Source organism: Pelmatolapia mariae, linkage group LG22, assembly GCF_036321145.2.
Source record: "Pelmatolapia mariae isolate MD_Pm_ZW linkage group LG22, Pm_UMD_F_2, whole genome shotgun sequence".
NCBI lineage: Eukaryota > Metazoa > Chordata > Actinopteri > Cichliformes > Cichlidae > Pelmatolapia > Pelmatolapia mariae.
This window is the reverse complement of record NC_086245.2, coordinates 23,422,761-23,441,210: the sequence shown is the minus strand read 5'-3', so window position 1 is coordinate 23,441,210 and position 18,450 is coordinate 23,422,761. Positions and strand designations below refer to the sequence as shown.

The following is an 18,450-nucleotide window of genomic DNA, read 5'->3' as shown; positions in this document are numbered from 1 at the left end:
AGTTTACAATAAGTTACTTCTGAAGGGAACATGAGTGTGTAGATCAGACCAGTCATGGATCAGTCATGGAAATCCATCCGGTGGTTTTTGAGACTCCAAACCACAAATCTGAACCTTATGCTCAGTCATCAAAGTCTGGGATTCACCCTCTAAGTAACGTTTACATTTCTCTCAATGTTTCTGACCTGAATGCAGTTCTAAGTACACTCATAGGTTCAAACAATACTAGTTACACTACTGCTGGATGTCGACGTCGGTCAAAATGCTGTTTCCCAACATGCACTTTGCTTTGAAGACATGAACGTGCACACTCTGTATCTGAAAGTTTTGACCTTCTCACAAACTTGTTTTAACTTTAAATAAAAGTAGCTGAAGTTGGCCCCGAGGGCTTAACACTCCAAATATCAACTGACTGCAAGCAAAAACCTTCAAACTAGCGAAGGTAATATCCAAACCTGTGTAACACTGAACAGAGACTGAGGCAAGTTTTTACTAGTCTTACATTCTGGGCAGTGTTCAAGGGCTTTATTTGAATATTTGCTAGTGTGAATCAGACCAGGAAAGGAACTGAGCACTAAATACATAAAACTCTTTCCTGTGATTGCTCAGGGCTACCTGGAAGTTCCAATGCCACGGACACCTACGGCCCTTTTGCAAAAGCAACGAAGCAAAGTTAGTCCTAATCTGATGACATGACCCAGTTGGCTCCTAGCCTATGTTGTGGATGAAGTCAGCCTGGAGAGAGCAGATGACTTGCCGATTTTCTTCAGCTTGACTTTACATTTCCGCCTAATGTTCACTTCACAGCTGAACTGAATGAGCAAGGAGTCAAGGGGATGATACAATTTCCTGTAGGCCCAACAAAAGCTGGTATGGAAGAAATATGTGGGAGAAGATACCGCCCTGTGGCCTACAGCTATGCATTGCACAGGCAGCCTCCAGCAGGTTAAGTGAGCAACACTTAATGGGCATAGATTTGTAACGTTTGTAACAGGGCTATGAGGAGACTACTGGTGGTAGGAGAGTTCTGTTACATACCAGGGTTTCCAAGCTTGCATGTGCAAGTTTCTTTTAGTTAAAATGACCCTTAAATGAAACCAGAATCCCACTTGGACAATGGGGAAGCGTGGAAAATGTTCCACATTTTGAAGGAGGAGGGTGAAAACAAAAAAAAGAGTAGGAGGATTTATTTTTTAATGTGAGTCGTGGGGTGCAGACAGGATGCAAAATCCAGCAAACATGGGGGATAGCTGAGTAATTAGGAAAGCAGATGTTACTGTGGTATTCAAGCCCCCACTCCTCTGCTGTTCATTTTCTTTCCCAAGAAGTGAAAAGAAGTTTTAGAGACCGATCTGAGGTCATTCCAAAGCTGATTACTTTTTTCGAATGATATGCATGTAGTGGGAAAAAACCCCCAGTGTACTTAGGAGGCTTTTCCATGCCACAGGGGGTTGGATGCCATCCAAAAAAAACAGCAACACCTCAGCCGTTCTGTGCCCATGCCTGGCTTATTAGATGTGAAGGAAAAATCAGCATCACTTTTGCCAGGAGCTAGTCGTTTTCCTGCAAAATCCAATAAAGGAATACTAGCTTACTACAACTACACGAGTCAGAGCGGCCGAGAACATACAACTTTAATGATCTCCGCTGAGAGAAAGCAACTTTAGAGTACTTTTGCTCAGTATCCCAGATTGTTGGTGTCTGGTATCTTCTTAACCCGCAGTATGGTATCCCCACGTGATGTTGCCCACTGTAAGCAGTCTTTGCTGCTACAACACTTCCATCACTAAAGTTCCGCTGCACTTCACTAACTTGTCTTTAAATCTCCGGCGGATGTGGCAAAAAAAGCATCGCTTTTTAAACGAAAAGTTAAAACGACAGAGAGCATGTAAAAGCCATACCTTCAATTTCTGATAAATCCACACGTTTGCGACCACATTAATCCGCTGTTGTGCGTGTATAGATCCAAGGTCCGGCTTGGGAATCCTGCAGGGCGATGCAAATGCAGACAGATGTAATCCAGCCTAGTTTTTGTCCCCTTGACTTTTTTTTTCTTCAGTCTTCTTCCACAGAGAAAGGAAAGAGGGAAAAAAAGTTACAGCAAGATTAGCCGTGTCCAACTTTTTTCCCCTCCCCTCTCTGCTGATCCCAAGTGTCTTTCTCCCTCTCTCACCTCCTCTTTGCTTTCTCTGTTGTCTGTCTCTCGGTTTCTTATTACTTTTTCCCTCCCCTTGGTCTCTGTCTATTCCTCCAGCCTGTCTTCCAGTCTCCCTCCAACACACCCCCTCCTTTACCTCCTCTCCTCTTTCTCCCTGCTCTCTCCCTCTCTCTTTGGGAGATCTCTCTCAAACATGTGGTGACATCACCTTGTCCACAAGGCTGGAAAATAAGCCCTGGGCATCTCTCTAATCTTTCTGGCAAGCTGTTCCAGGCCTCTCTACCCTCTCTTTACCCTCTACCCCCATCATCTTACCTCCATTTCCCCCTCACCTCTTACTATTTGATTCATGACATACCAGAGAGGCAAAAAAATAAATAAAAATAAAGAAAACAGACTTGCTTCTATTCTGCCTGGGTTAAAGCGCTGTATTAGAAAAAGAAATACAGATTAGGTTCTCCTGGTTGGTGCATTATGGAGAGGAATTTACTCCATTAAAATTAATGAACTTACTTATCATACTTACTTATGATTGAAGGCACATCCACAGCTTCTATATTGTTTTATCACTGGCTTTTATTGCATCCAATCTGTAAAGTGGCCTCGGTTGGAGCCCCTGACCATCCAGAAACACTGGTCCTAACAGCCACATAAATTCCACCTTTATTGTCAATAAGTAAATAGTTCAGGAGGCGAATAAATATCACTTTGTCTTTTGATTTATGCGTACCTCCTTTCAGATGGTATGGAAGAATAGGTAGGGGAGTGTGCTCACATCTTCAAGATATTTATTTCTGTCCTCTGTTGAGAGGTCAACATCTCTACTGAGTAGTTATCTTTAACTCTCTCATTAGCTTTTACCCCTAGTTTAAAAAAAACAATAAAGGAAAATGTGAAAACTCTCTACGTAGCATCCATCCACTCAAATTGTTTAACTTCTGTCTAATGAAGCTGAAAATGCTTTGAACTAGATGCTTACCCAGAGGTATCCTCTTTGAACTAAAAACACTGGTGGAAAGCAAGGTCATTCAGCCACTACCAATGGGGAATCTGGACAAATGTGTGCATATGTCTTTGTATGGTTTGATGGCATAAGCAAAGAAAGGAATTGAAAAGGTGTGGCTTCCCCTATTTCATGGAGCATGTTGACAAATGATGTGTTGAAGTTTAGCTCTGACCAGACAATAAAAGTTACTCTGGTGAATCTCCCTATCCTGACATATTACCCAACCTCCAGGGATGAGCCAAAATGTTAATGATGTATTGCTCATCCAGTTCAATCCATCACAGTTCATGACTTATTGCAGTGTGAAGTGCAGAAACAAAGTAAAAGGCTTTCTTGTCATTGCCTGGCTGTGTTCCACAGTCTAAGTAGAATTTAAATCTACAAAGAAGTCAAAGAGGCTCCCCAAATGTGTCATGTCCAGGACCAAAAGTGTTCAAGTTCAGCAGTATTATGACCACATGGTCAGTCGTAACCATGACCATTAAAAGCATGAAAATATGTGAACACATCAGCATGATGCTAATATAATGGTGAGAGAATGGCCCCAACCAACCATACCTTGGTGATCTGCAAATCAACCAACAGGACTACTGCCAACAAGCAACAAGTGGGATACAACATATTGCAAAGATATAGTTCAAGCTATCTTATAACTTGGTGTTTCGTGAAGTCCATTCTTTATCATATTGTACATGCAACACTGAGAATGTTACAATGATTAACCATTTTGCTAAAGGTTGCAAATTATTCAATACATCTGTATGAAGTTTTGGTGAAATTTTTAAGTACTATGCATGAAGGTTACCCTGTGAAAATGTGAAAAAGTCCCCTTCAAATCACTTTTGTTGAAGATCATAAGGTGATTGTATACATTTGTTTGTAACTCTTGCTGTAATCTGATCATTTCTGTAGATGGAGTAGTGATTCTTGTGAAATGTGATTAGATGGAGAGTAGGATGGAAACACAATGGGCACCTCACAGTGGCTAGAGTTCACTGGTGTTTTGGCTGGTATGCTAATAAAAATTAAGTCAGTGTTGAAAGCTGCAGTTCCTCAGAGTTCCACGGCAACAAAAGCAAGGACGGAAGTGGAGAGGTAAGTGACGGAAGTGACGGACAAGGTAAGCGACTCATGTTGTAACTGACGTCAGACGCCGGAGATTTTGGTGGAAAATTAAAGCGAATGGTAGTTTAGATTTGAATAAATTCCTTTAAGCTTCAGTATAACCAAATACACTTATCAATTGTCTTATAACTAACAACATTTGTCTAAATCATCTCCAACACCCTGGAGAACAACGGGGAGAGTTTAGAGGCTCTCCAAGATTACATTGATCAGTGCTTCCAGGATCTCGTGATGAAGAAGGCCCAGTGTGCAGCTTCTCCGGCCAAACCTGAGACGCCGTCGTCGAAAAGACTTCGCCCGGCAGATTCCCCCGGCACAACATCGCCAGCCAGCAAAGATATTGTCGACATACTGGAGTCAATCGACCAACGACTGTCCAGTTTTGATGCAAGGCTGTCCTTGGTGGAGATTCTTCACCGGGAATTTAAATCCTTGCGAGAGTCCCTGGAGTTCAGCCAGCAGCAGGTGGAAACGCTCGCTGCTGAAAATACCACGCTAAGGGAGTCGGTGAAATGTCTCACAGACAATGTTACTCAGCTAAATAGAGAAAATAAAAAAATAAAAGAAACAGTTATAGATCTACAAGCCCGTAGCATGCGTGATAATCTGGTATTTTCTGGTATTCCAGAAGCCGCTGGAGAGGACGCGGAGACCACGGTAAAAAGCTTCATCAAAACCCACCTGAAGCTGCCCGAGGACACGGTGAAGAACATCGTCTTTGATAGGGTGCATCGCCTCGGCCCCATTCGGGCTGCGGCCGGGAGACCACGTCCTATCGTGGCCAAATTCGGCCACTACAAACAAAAGGAACAGGTGAAAAGCCGCGGCAGGGAATTAAAAGGAACGGACTTCAGCGTGAACGACCAGTTCCCCAAAGAGATCCTGGAACGACGCAGGGTCCTCTTCCCAATCCGACGCAGCTTTATCCAGAAGGGCTCCCGCGCTGTCATCGCTGTGGACCGGCTGTACGTGGACGGACAGCTCCACCGCGACCCCGACATCACTCCGTGGCTGTATTAACTTCACACCAGATAAGAATCCGCTACACCCTTTCCCCACCCACTCACACTAACTTGCATTAACATCTGTTTAACTTACTAGTATCAAATCACATCTTAGGTGTGATTTCATAGCAGAATTAACACCGTCACTCTCCGTCAATGGTTTGATCGGAATGTTTCCGGATTTTTTTATTATTTTTTTTCTTCTCGTTTTTTGTTCTCCTTTTTCCCCCTCTTGTTTTTATGCTGCTCACCCTTGTCCTTGGTTTCTTTCTTTCTTTTTTCTTTCTTTCACTGCTTCGATCACCTGCTTCCACACTCATCCACAAACAACATCCTTTATTTGGACACATACGCACAGCACGATCACGCACAGCCATGCGCTCAACGGCAGCACATTTACATCAGACAGCGCACACAGTCGTATAGGATACACACACTTAAACCAAGCGTACTCATATTAGTAAATATGCACACACATAGTCAGACTCAGGGAGCATCTCACCACACATTTTTTCTCTCTCCCCCTCTTTTTATTTACGAACAAGTGATGTATTCTCTCCACCTGTCTAAGCGACAAACACAGCGCACACCCCTAGTTATACACAGACATCTATGGGTGCACTAAGATTCGTTACATGGAATGTAAATGGAGCTGGCTCCAGAGAATAGAGGTTAAAAATATTTAACCAACTCAAAAAACTACAGGCAGATGTTGTCCTTTTACAAGAGACCCACAGACCTCTTAGAGGTTCGAATGAACTTAAAACACCTGAGTTTCCTAATGTGTTCTCAGCTTGTTATAATTCTAGACAAAGGGGAGTAGCAATTTTAATCCATAAAAAAATTAATTTCACAGTACTCGATACAGTTATAGATCCAGAGGGCAGATTCTTAATCATTAAACTATCTATACTTGATAAAAAGCTATGTATTGTAAGGGTATATGGTCCAAATGTTGATGATCCCTCATTCTTTCACAGTTTTTTCAGTGCACTCTCTGAACACTTAGATGGCACACTTGTTCTTGGAGGCGACCTCAACCTTGGACTAAATGAAGAAATGGATAGGCTCAATACAGCAGGAACTCAGCGTAATTGGCAGTCCATAAATATAATCAAACAGTATATGAGCAACTTTGGTCTTTGCGATGCATGGCGCTCCCTTCACCTCACCAGTAAGGAATATACTTTTTTCTCACATGTCCATCACTCCTACTCTCGTCTGGATTATTTTTTGGTCAGCAGCTCACTGCTGAGGGACATTTCAGACACTGAGATTCACCCTATAGCTGTCAGCGATCATGCTCCTGTATCTTTAACACTAATGCACAAGAATAATACTACGCCTAGTAAAAACTGGAGATTTAATACATCACTGCTTAAAGATGAAGACTTTATTAAATATTTTAAAAAAGAGTGGACTTCATATTTAGACTTTAATGACACTCCCGGAACATCAGCTTCTGTTCTATGGGAAGCAGGGAAAGCTGTGATGAGAGGTAAGATAATTTCTTTCACATCACATAAAAAGAAAAAAGAAAACAAAAATATTCAGGAATTAGAAAAAACCATCAAATCACTAGAAGAAGCCTATGCGTCCGACCAAGATCAGGAAACATTGAACAAAATACGCAAAACAAAACTAGAATTAAATGAGATAATTGATAAAAAAAACAAAATTCTTAGTACAAAGACTACGCTTACAAAATTATGAACATGGTAATAAATCCGGTCAATTTCTAGCAAACCAGCTAAAAATAAATGAAGAAAAAACAACTCTATGTGCTGTTCAAGACTCATCTGGGAACACAGTATATGACCCGAAACAAATAAACAACATCTTCAGGGATTTCTATAAAACGTTGTATTCACCACAAATAAACCCATCTAAAAAGGAAATTGATCAGTTTTTAGACAACATAACTCTCCCAAAATTATTAGACTCTCAAGCAATGGCATTGGATTCGCCACTGACACCAGGTGAACTCCAGGAAGCCCTGATAAGTATGCCCAATAATAAGGCTCCAGGTCCAGACGGCTTTCCTGCAGAATTCTACAAAGAATTCTGGACGATTTTAGCCCCAATTTTTTACAGAACGCTGTTGGAGATCAAAGAAAATGGCAGACTCCCATCAAATATGAATTCTGCAAACATTAATCTCCTGCTAAAACCAGGCAAAGACCCTGTATATCCCTCAAGCTATCGTCCAATATCCCTTATAAATGTAGACCTTAAAATAATCTGCAAAGCTCTCTCGAAGAGACTAGAGAAAATAACCCCCCTCTTAATTCATCCTGACCAAACTGGTTTCATAAAAGGTAGGCACTTATCAACAAATACACGTAGATTACTTAATTTGATAGACTACTCATACAGTAAAAACCTTGAAACTACAATATTTTCTTTAGATGCAGAAAAAGCGTTTGACAGAGTTAACTGGAAATTTCTATTTGCAACTTTACACAAATTTGGTTTTGGATCTTCTTTCATCAACTGGTTAAAAATATTATATAATTCCCCAACAGCTTGTGTCAGAACAAATGACCAGACATCCTCCAGCTTCTGTCTCCTGAGGGGCACCAGGCAGGGATGCCCACTCTCCCCTTCACTGTTTGCAATTTTTATTGAACCACTAGCAGCAGCAATTAGACAGAATTCAGTAATTAAGGGCATAAAATGCAAGAACGTGGAACATAAAATCAGCCTTTATGCGGATGATGTGCTACTCTTTCTCCAAAATTCACAAACCAATATCTCTGGGGTGATTGAATTGATAAACTCTTTTGCAAGAATATCAGATTACTCAATTAACTGGTCAAAATCTACAGTCCTTCCGATTAATTGCTCCTTCCATAATTCCTCTTCTACTCCACTGCAATCGGGAAATATAAAATATTTAGGTATTAATGTTTCTCCCAAGCTTGCAGATCTAACTAAATTAAACTATATCCCACTTTTAAAGAAAGTAGAAGGCAATCTGGCTAGGTGGAAATGTCTACCCATATCACTCATGGGAAGGGTTGCCGCTATAAAAATGATGGTCTTACCAAAAATAAATTATTTATTCTCAATGATCCCAACTAAACCGCCACAAGATTGGTTCAGATCTCTAGATTCATATATGTCCAAATTCCTTTGGAAAAATAAGCCCCCACGTATAAGATTAAAAACACTACAAAAGACCAAGGATAAAGGAGGATTAGAACTACCTAACTTTCAGCACTACTTCTTAGCCAACAGGCTCCAATTTATCTCAGGATGGCTAAAACATACCCTCTTAGATGAACCTTGGCTAGATGTAGAACAAGCACTTTGCAATAATCTAGAGATTTCAGATCTACCATTTATCAGCTCAAACATTCAACGACATGAATGCTTCAAAAGCGTCAACATTAGCTCCTCTCTGACAGCATGGTGGGAGTTTCTGAAGTTGACAGAGTCTTCATTAATCCCATGCAAACGTACACCTATCTGGAACAACCCTGACATATTACAAAACAATAATATGATAAACTTTTCAGATTGGAGTGGTAAAGGAATCAAATATTTAGAACATATACTAGAAGGAACAGAATTTATTTCATTTGACAGACTAGTTACACAATATGGGATCAACAAGAAAAGATTTTTAGAATATCAACAAATTAAATCCATAGTAAAAAAGAAATTTAAACCGGGTCAAGTTGAACTACAAACACCACCAAGTGTGGTTCAATTTCTTACTCTTAAACCCCCCAAATTACTATCCAAAATATACAGAATGCTTTCTAAAATAGATGAATCAATATCACTTCCTATTGCAAAATGGGAAGCGGATTTATCAGTTAACTTAGACCAAAACTTCTGGTCTCAGATTTGCCTAAAAACCTTTCATCTAATTAGAAATCCCAGTCTTTAATTAATTCAATACAAAATACTACATAGAGTGCACTATACAGGTCATCGGATGTTCAAGATGGGCTTTACGTCTACCAACAACTGCTCACACTGCCAAACCAATTCACCGGACAATTATATCCACGCTCTTTGGTTCTGTCCACCAGTTCAGAAGTCTTGGCGTGAGATATGTGAAGACTTATCGAAGTGTCTGAAATGTAACATTCCAACTTCTCCTTTAGTGTGTTTGTTGGGCAGCTTAGATAATGTCACTTCAGAAAAGAATATAGCCCACATGGTTTTCACTGCCCTATGCATAGCCAAGAAAACAGTCCTCATGAACTGGAAAAATAAAAATAATCTTAATTCTAACCAGTATAGAAATTATCTATTAGATTACATTAGTCTTGATACAGCCTCTGCCATCACATCAGATCAATTGCTCTGGGCTCCTTTGATCAGCTCCATCACCTAGTGGGGGTGGGGGGTCATAGTTTGGTCCCACCTTCACTGTTGTGATTGGTGTGGGGGTAGGGACAGGCTTAGGGCGTCGGGGGGTTCCCCAGGAGCATCTTCCTTGGGGGGCTCAACCCGGGGTAGCGGTCATGGCCAATTAAGGGCTCTGTTGGCTCTTAGGTGACGGTTTCCTCGTGGCTGCGTGCAGCGGGGCTAGGGGAGGGTCTGTGCTGACGGACGTGGGTTACTGACCTGGTAGCCTGGCTGCCCCTGGGTGGGTCCGGGACGGGCGTGAGGTTCTGGGGGCGCTCCGTCTCTGGGCTGGGGCCCTGGCCGGGCCTCGGGGGCTCGGGTCCTGGTTGGTGTGTTGCTGGGGTTGTGGGCGGGTGGGTATACGGGGGCCCAGCCCTGGCGCAGGGCGCCGCCAGTGCATCAAGCCACCTGGGGGACTCTTCAACTGGTGGGGGAGGTTGTCATATCTTGCAGGAGCTTTCCTCTCCTCAGGAATTCTCTCTGCAGGAGGGGGAGATATAGGAGAGGTGGAGGAAGATCTCAGCCTGGGCGTCTATTGTCTTGTGTAGTCTGGAATATGAGTGGATGATGGGGTGGGTGCAGTTTTCTCTGTAGTGGGGTCGGGTGGGCTGTCCCGGGCTCTGTGGGGCCGGGCGGCGCTGCTGCACTGGGCCCTGGTCCGGATGGGCCTGGGTCCCCTTTCCCTGGCGGGTTGCAGAGTATGGGGGTGCCTACTGGGGTCAGCGGGGGAGCTGGCCACAGGGAGGGGTCACTTGCCCCTCCCTTTCTTCCCTCCCCATCTCCAGCTGCCTCCCTCTTCCCGCTCCACCACAATCACCCACACATGCAGGGCCTTGGGGTAGGGGTGTGTCACCAGGGTGCAGAGGAGGCATCCCCCCCCTCTGTCCCCTTCTGGCTGCCTCTGCCTCAATTTTATCTCACAACTTAGACATTCACATTACTCACACTCTCATAACACATACATATAGGATCTTGGGGGTGGGCTCACAACACGGACTCCAAATTACCATCAGGGTGTACACCTCACCCCTGGCGTCGTTGCCCACCTCTCAATTTTAAATACACGTAGACATTGAGGGCTATCAGGAGGGGCTATGCGCTTACCTGCTGCTCTCTGGCAGGTAGCTCCATGCCCTCCTGGGTTTTAATTGCACCTTAGAACACATATACATCAACACTACCTATGAGCGGGTAGAGGGAGGTTTGGAGTCTTCTCACACCCCCGGTCTCTGCGGCCTGCTGGAGCGGGGGGGGCTAGGAGGAGGAGTTGGCCGTCCGACTGGGGTCTGGTGTGTGGGGCCTCCCTGCTGCTGCGGAGTCGGGGCAGTCTGCTTCTCCCCACTGCAGGGAAAAGGGTAACACCACCTGGGTCTGGGTGCAGTTTCCCCCTCCAGGGGCAAGGGTACCTAGACCCGGTTCTTAGAGTACGCTTGGGGAGTGTGATTGTGTGTACAGCGTCTCTTTATGTCTGTCTCCACGTTGGTTGAGTGTGGAGTAATTGCCTATGAGAGCATGAGGGTGGGAATGGATGTCTGTATTTGAGTGTGCCTGTATGTCTGTGTCTATATGTCAGGTTGGGTATCAGACGCCACCTCTCTGGGGACATCTCAGGCCCTCCAAGGTTTGGAGGCCTATCTCCCCCCACCACTTCCCCTGCCGGTGGCAGACGCCCTCAGACATCGGTGCATTGGTGGTTCTTTGTGTCCGGGGGTGGGCGTCCGGGTACACACCGGCTCACTCCTTGGTGGCTGCTTATCGGGGCCTGGAACCTGGGGCTCGCTCGGGCCACTTCGGGGGTGGGGTGCCCTCGGCCTCTCGGCCTGGGGCTCAGTCACTCAGGCACAACTGGCTGCCGGCGGAGCTCACGGGCACGTCACTGCAACCCCCCTGGCTTCTGCTCCGCGGCTGCTGAGTGATCCCTCATCTGGGACTCTCCTCAGCTCTTTCTGGGACAGTGGCGCGGCTGCCCCTCTTTTGGTCTTCCTTGGTCTCTTGTGTTCTGGGGGCCTCTGGATGTCTGGAGTTTTGATCTCCTCCATACCTGCTTCATGCCCTGGAGGATGGGACTGTGGCCCCCCACACCCTCTAGCAGATCATTACATTAAGGAACCTTTTAAATACAAGCGCGCTCATGCTCACAGGTGTACACACAGGTGATCACACACACAAACTACACCCTTTTTGGCTCCTACCTCAAAGCACACTGTGCGCTGTCGATCTTACGTGCTGCACAATAATGTTTAATATTAAGTATTTAGTGTTATATTCCCATATATCATTGTGATGTTGTTTATTCTATTACTCTCGTTTTCTTCTGCTTGTTTTCTTTTTTCTTTCTCAACAGGTGATCCAGGTGATCGATATATTTATTTTTTGTCTGCTTATTTTGTTGGTTTTTGTTTTTTGCCCTTTATCCCTGTCCCTCTTCTCCGCTGTTTTTGTTTTCCCCCTCTTTCTTTCTCCCTTTTCTTTTCCCCTGTCCCGTATCTAGCAAGTAAAAATTTAAAAAAAATAAATAAAATAAAATAAACAATAAAAGGTAAATCAAATGGACCATTACGGCAAGGCTGGGATGGTCCATTTGGTAAAGTAAATCCGTTGGGCATCTTTCTTCGCCTTTAGACAATAATTCTGATGGCAAAAGAACCAAACGGGACAGGTTTAAAAAAAAAAACAAAACAAAACAAAAAAAACCAAAACAAAAGCAAGTCAGTTCCCATAAAATGTTTTGTTAAAATTCCCCAAATCACAGCAGAAACAGACACGTTTAGAGCTTGGTACTACAATAGGAGCTTACAGTCAATTTCCCCTTGTTACGTTCCATCTAGGGGGCCAAGACAACATGAAAAGGAATTCATTTTCAACTTGCAAAAAAAGAATAAATGTTACAGAAATTTAAATCATTAGTGGTCATTACACCCACTTTCCCAAGATTAAAACATCCTCCCGATAATGGTTAATTCAAGAGTGAAGAAACACTGATGGGTTAAAGTCAATAGAAACGAAGAGATGATAAAATAGACCTAAAGGACACTTCATCTCCTTTTCAATACAGCGCTATAAATTAGCTAATGCTTGAACTTTAGAGAAGCAGAATGGGATTATCTAAGCCCAGAAGCACCTGAAGTTTGAAAGGCAAGTGGAATTGGGTTCAAGTAGAACTATGGCGCTACACAGTGCTTTTCTTCTTCATCTTTGTTTTTGCATAGTTGTATCACATTTTGCTGACTCGTTTTATCACTGATTCTTTGGTCACACTTGGTGATGATGGACACTGGATAGGAAAACTCCAAAGTAGCCATGGATGATTTCTACATTTAAATATTTGTCACTCATGTCTCACATCATCAAAAAATGTAATATTAGTGAAAGATAACCGAAGTTAAAACAAAATGCAGTTTTTAAATGATGATTTGATTTAGTATGGGAACAAAGCCCTCCAAACCTACCTGGCCCTGGGTGAATTAACTATGATTTAACAGGTTTTGGAAAGCTGAGCTCAATCTCACTAACCACACACAGGCCCGATTAATGCCAAACCTGTTAAATCAAAAAATCACTGAAACAGTGTTGCATCTTCCTATGAGTGTCAAGCCAAAATTACTCCAAAAGTGCGTCGATGACTCATGCAGGAGGTCACCAAAAAAAATCCAGGGCAGCATTTAAAGACTGCAGGCCTCATTTGCCTCAGTTAAAGTCAGAGTTCATGAGACTGGGAAAAATTGGCATCCATGGTAAAGTTCCAAGGAGAAAACCGCTGCTGACCAAAAAGAACGCAAAGCCTTGTCTCACATTTCCCAAAAAACATCTTAATGATCTTTTTGGAAAAATATTTTGTTTACTGATGAGACAAAAGCATCTGGCACATAACTAGCACAGCGTTTCATAAAAGTACAACAATAGTCATAAATGGTGGTGCTAGCGTGATGACCTGGAGCCGTTTTATTGCTTCAAGAACTGAACGACTTGCTGTAATTGATGGAACCATGAATTCTGCTCTCTGTGAGAAAATCCTGAAGGAAAATGACAGGCCATCAGTTCGTGACCTGAAGCTCGAGCAAACTTAGGTTATGAAGCAGGACGGGCTGAGCCCCTGAGTCTCAACACCAGCAAGTTTCTCTGAATGGCTCAAAAGAATAGAATGTTTTTGGAGTGGCCTAGTCAAAGTCGAGATGCTTTGGCATGACCTTAAACAGGCCGTTCATGTACAAAAACTCTCAAATGTGGTTGAATTAAAATAATTCTGCAAAGGTGAATTGGTCTAAATTCCTCCACAGCAATTTTGAAAGACTCATTGACAGTTATCGCCAATGTTCCCTCTAATTTTTCCATGTGTCTGAGCGAACACACAAACTCCCTGAGCGGTCCCTTGGACCACTGTGAGCAACATTAGACGTGTCCACTGTGGTCACGCCAGCATCGAATCCATCCGAGTTACATGGGTTATTAAAATAATCAAATTACAGCATTTATGTTAGACTACTTTTAATTAAATGCTTTAGCCCAATTACAATGAAAATTTTAAAAAATCTTGTTCATGACCTGTGTAGTATGTTAACACTATTGGAAGTAAAAATAACTTGAACTCCAATTTTGAAAACACAACTTTTTTTCTTTTTTTTTCTTTTTTTTTTAATATAAAGCTCTGACTTGTATTATGAGTATGAGTCTGTAGTCTGTGAGAGAGTCCTGTAACTCTCTGTCTGCAAAAGACAGTATATAATGACCAATGTTGGGCAATTAATTATATAGTTACTTCTTCAAAAAAGTTACTGAGTTTTGCAAACATTAAAGTTTTTTGCAGCTGTTTACCTAAAAATGCAGCCAAGGGTTTTTTTTAAATAAACATTTCAAACTATTTACAGAACAATCAGCTGTTCTGCATCACATTTGATGCCACACAAATTATTTGTGCCACTCCAAAAAATAATTTCTGTCCACTATGAGATAAAGGAGAACAACAGCCTGATACCTGCAGGCCTGACAACAGGCGATGTATCACTCCTGTAACACCTGTAACATTCAGCAGTCGCCTCATTGTTCTGACACACACAACAAAACTATTGACTACACTACACACTAACTACACAAGATTTGCGCTAAACGTCGCAAATCTCTCACATCTCACAACACCGCCGTCACTCCTAAAACTTCTCCCTTCCTAAACATCTAAATGCCATGTTGCCATATCATTTTTTGATTGGTCGACATGGTACATTTTTCCACCAATAGGAAAGGGTGGGGGGTTTTTGGTTTTGTTTTTGCTCAAAGGCGGAGAGTGCTTTCGAGCGCTTTCCTTATAAAACACAGTTTTTACCGTTTCTTCCCGCAGTAAATATAAACAATGATAGTATTCAGGAAGAAAACCAAACATTGCATATATTTTTATCATAACTCTGGTTTTACGTGGCCTATCAACACAATTTAAAAACTGGTATAAAGTCCACACTTTTTCCGTCAATTGTTCCGTCTGTCCTGCTCACATCTCCAATGGTTGTCCACGTTGTCATTAACGTGGCTTCACTCCACATCAGCCACGCCGCTTTGCTAGCTAAAACACCGGTGTCGGCACATAAGGACGCTGTCATAACCTGTCAACCACGTTGATTAGCTGCGTATATACAAATGTGAATCGCATTATTGGCTGGACTATGGGATAAAGTGGCATCGTTCTAATCCCATACAGGAGCAGCCAGTCACTTACTGACTAACACTGCAAAACAGAATTGTTAAAGTATTAATTTTAATTTCAATTCAGGTTAGATTTTTTTTCTGTGCGCAACGCAGATTTTCTGTGCGCAGAGACCGTGCCAGCAGTGCGCAATTGCACACGCGCGCAGCTTAGAGGGAACATTGGTTATCGCAATCACTTGATTGCAATTCTTGCTGCCAAGGGTGATTTAGAGGACAATTACATATATTTTTTTTCATAGGGCCAGATAGGTTAGGATAACTTTTTTTTCCCTTGAATAAATAAAATCATAATTGGAAAAACTGTATTTTATAATATTAAAATTTGTTTTGATGGTCTGAAACATTAAAATGTGACAAATATGAAAAAACCCAAGAAATCAAAAAGTGGGCAAATAATTTTTCCCAGCTCTTTATATAATCTGAACCTGATGCCTGGTATTTGAAAACTTTATTTTGCAACTTTTTTCCTATGAGCATGTTCACATTCATTTCAAAGCCATGCTCTGCCAAAGAACCTTGAAGAGCAGAGCAGCTAGCGTGGGAATAGATTCTTGGTATTGTTTGAATATTGGGAACTTTAATTTTCTGTTTGAATGGATAAAACTAATACTTAAAGTTTTTAAATTGCACAACTTTAAACAGGCTACTGGCAAATTCACAGATAAAAATTCAAATCACTTTCATTTGAGCCCGTAGTCTTCAGAGTTAAATATTTTAATGCTCAAAATTCAATGGTTTTTGAATCTCCAGAGTAAAGTGTTGTTATAAAATTCTTTTCGTCACAGTCTTTTCTTCTCTGCATCTATTAAAGTTTTAATTATATACAATGAAAGAATAAGCTCGGTCTAAAAACAAAACAAAACAAAGCTTAATTGCATTTTTGTAAAGGCTTAGTAAGGGAAATGGCATTGTTGCCATAGGAATTGTAAGCTTTGAAGCACATATTGCACAAGCTGTCACCCTTTACACACAAACACTTGAGCACTCGTACAGGTACAGTTCTCCTTCACAGCTTTACAAACACCCTTTCATCATAACGGACTTGTAGCTATTTACCTGCTCCACTTTGCCATCATCAACAAATGCCATGATTACTGAGGAGAGATAATTTCCGTGCCAAAGTTTTCTGCTGCTGTGCTGCTCAGAAGTGCAACTTGCCAATGCAGAGGAGAATTGCGATAATAATTACCAGACCTTTCCTTCAAAGGTGCCTCTGAGTGTTTCTGAGCAACTGAAGGATAACAAGAAAAAGGGATTGACAAGAAAGATGCAATTATTTTGAAGGTCTCTGTATTATACATGAAAAGACGCTGTTTCGGAGCTCTCCCGAGAGCTGCATATGGTTAACAGATTTGTCTTCTCCTCCAGTTCTTCACAGCTCTACTACGCGTACAAGGAAATCAGGCCATGCTGCTGCATGCGACTGCGGTTTCAATGAGAATTGATGTAAATGCTCCAGTTCACATGCATATGAGCCATTCATATCTTTGCCTGGTGGGACTAAATTGTGATGACAGCCCTGAGAGACACGATCATAAAGGGCTTCATCATTAAAAAATATGGGAAACAAAAGACAATAAAGGCAAAATAAAAGATTGCCATGAAGGATCAGCGGCGGAGATATGATCGTAAAAATTCGGAGCCTTGGGGGAAGAAGGGGTTCAGAGGAAATAGGCCTCACTTCAAATCACTGTCTGTGATGTTGTTAAACAAATTGACAGGGAACACATGACTGCCGCGCCTGTCCTGGTTAGACCGGGACAGGTTTTTACAGGCCTTGTGTGTCTATCTGGGCATATAGGGGTGTGTGTGTGATGGTGTGATACATTACCATCACACGTATATCGTGCACGGTGGGTGGTTTGGCCGAGTTCCAGCCCTTGGCTGGGGAGGATATCTGGAAAGGAGGATCAATGAGCTAGTCAACCGGCGTCGTATGGTGGTCTGAAAACGTTGCATGATTTACGACAGGCGAGGCCTCGGTTTAACCGGCTTTATTCCATCAGCACTCAGAGTTTTGCCTCGCCTTCTGTTCAGCTTCAGCTCTGCTCGGCACCTCTACTTTTACACGCACCTGTTCCATACTGCTTAACAGGACACCACTTTTAAAATTAAGTAGGGCTTTTCAATTTCAGCTCTCTCGAGTTTCCCTAATTAAAAATGAGCAGGGAGGCAATCCAGTGTGATTACAGCTGAGGACTCTTGAGTTTCGTGCCGCAAACAAATCTAAGAGTCTCAAGGAAGAGGTTGCACCTGTTGCAAAGCCCTCTAAACAGGTTCTCCAGAACTAGTCAGACTCTCTGTCATTGGCACCTATGGGTTAGGATGAGGCATCAAGGGAAGGGAGGAGTCCACATGTGGGAGCACATGTTCTATTCTAGACTCTGAGTCTGTTTACTTCTTCATGCCCTCCTTCTCGATCCTCTCCTGTTCATCTAACCATGCTTCTTTCACATTACCCTCCGCCACCCTCTTCATCCATGGCTGTACCCGTACTGAAGATGGACTCTACTCCCTTTCCTCCTCCCTTACGCCCATCTCCAGGACTCTTTCTCTCCTTCAGTAACTATGTGAGGCACACGGAGTGAATTGATCCTGGCAGTGTCTTTATTGGCTCAGTTATTTCCACTGCATGCTCCCATGCTCCCCTAAAAGGATGAGGAATTGGACTGCAAGGATGGGAGGTGGGGGTGGAGGGTGCGGTGGCGCTGAAAGAGGGAAGTAGGCAGGCAGGATGGGCGTTGTTTAGGTAGAGATGGGGTAGGGCGCTGAGAAAAGAGTGGGAAAATGAGAAAGAAAGACAGAGGCGCAGTCAGTGAACCCTCACACAGCAGCAGTGAAAGTATCGTGCAGACACACAGCCGAGGAGAAGATGCAGTCGGTGCACTCGGCGAGGCCGTGTATCTTCAGCGCAGACTGAGAAGTGGATTCTATTTCAAGCATGAGTGGCGATATAAATCAGTCAATCAATAACGAAAGAGATAGCCACACATGCTCCGAGATGGGCAAAGGCCCAAAACACATTCCAGCACACAGCAGTAATTTAGTGTGAGGTACTCCTGTTTTGATAGTCATTAAAAGCTCCAGTACACTTGTAT

General features: G+C 42.8%; 1 protein-coding gene across 4 annotated transcripts in view; it reads right to left on the bottom strand.

Moving 5' to 3' along the window:
• The window catches only part of col16a1 (collagen, type XVI, alpha 1), a 108,499-nt gene that overhangs the window by 76,996 nt on the left and 13,053 nt on the right, over positions 1 to 18,450 (bottom strand). For 2 of the 4 annotated variants that reach the window (XM_065471146.1, XM_065471145.1), the window contains exon 1: positions 1,902 to 2,168. The gene's annotated coding sequence lies outside the window, so the exon portion shown is untranslated. Of the gene's footprint in view, positions 1 to 1,901; positions 2,169 to 18,450 lie in introns of those variants that run through there. The other 2 variants (XM_065471142.1, XM_065471143.1) reach the window with 2 other exon arrangements.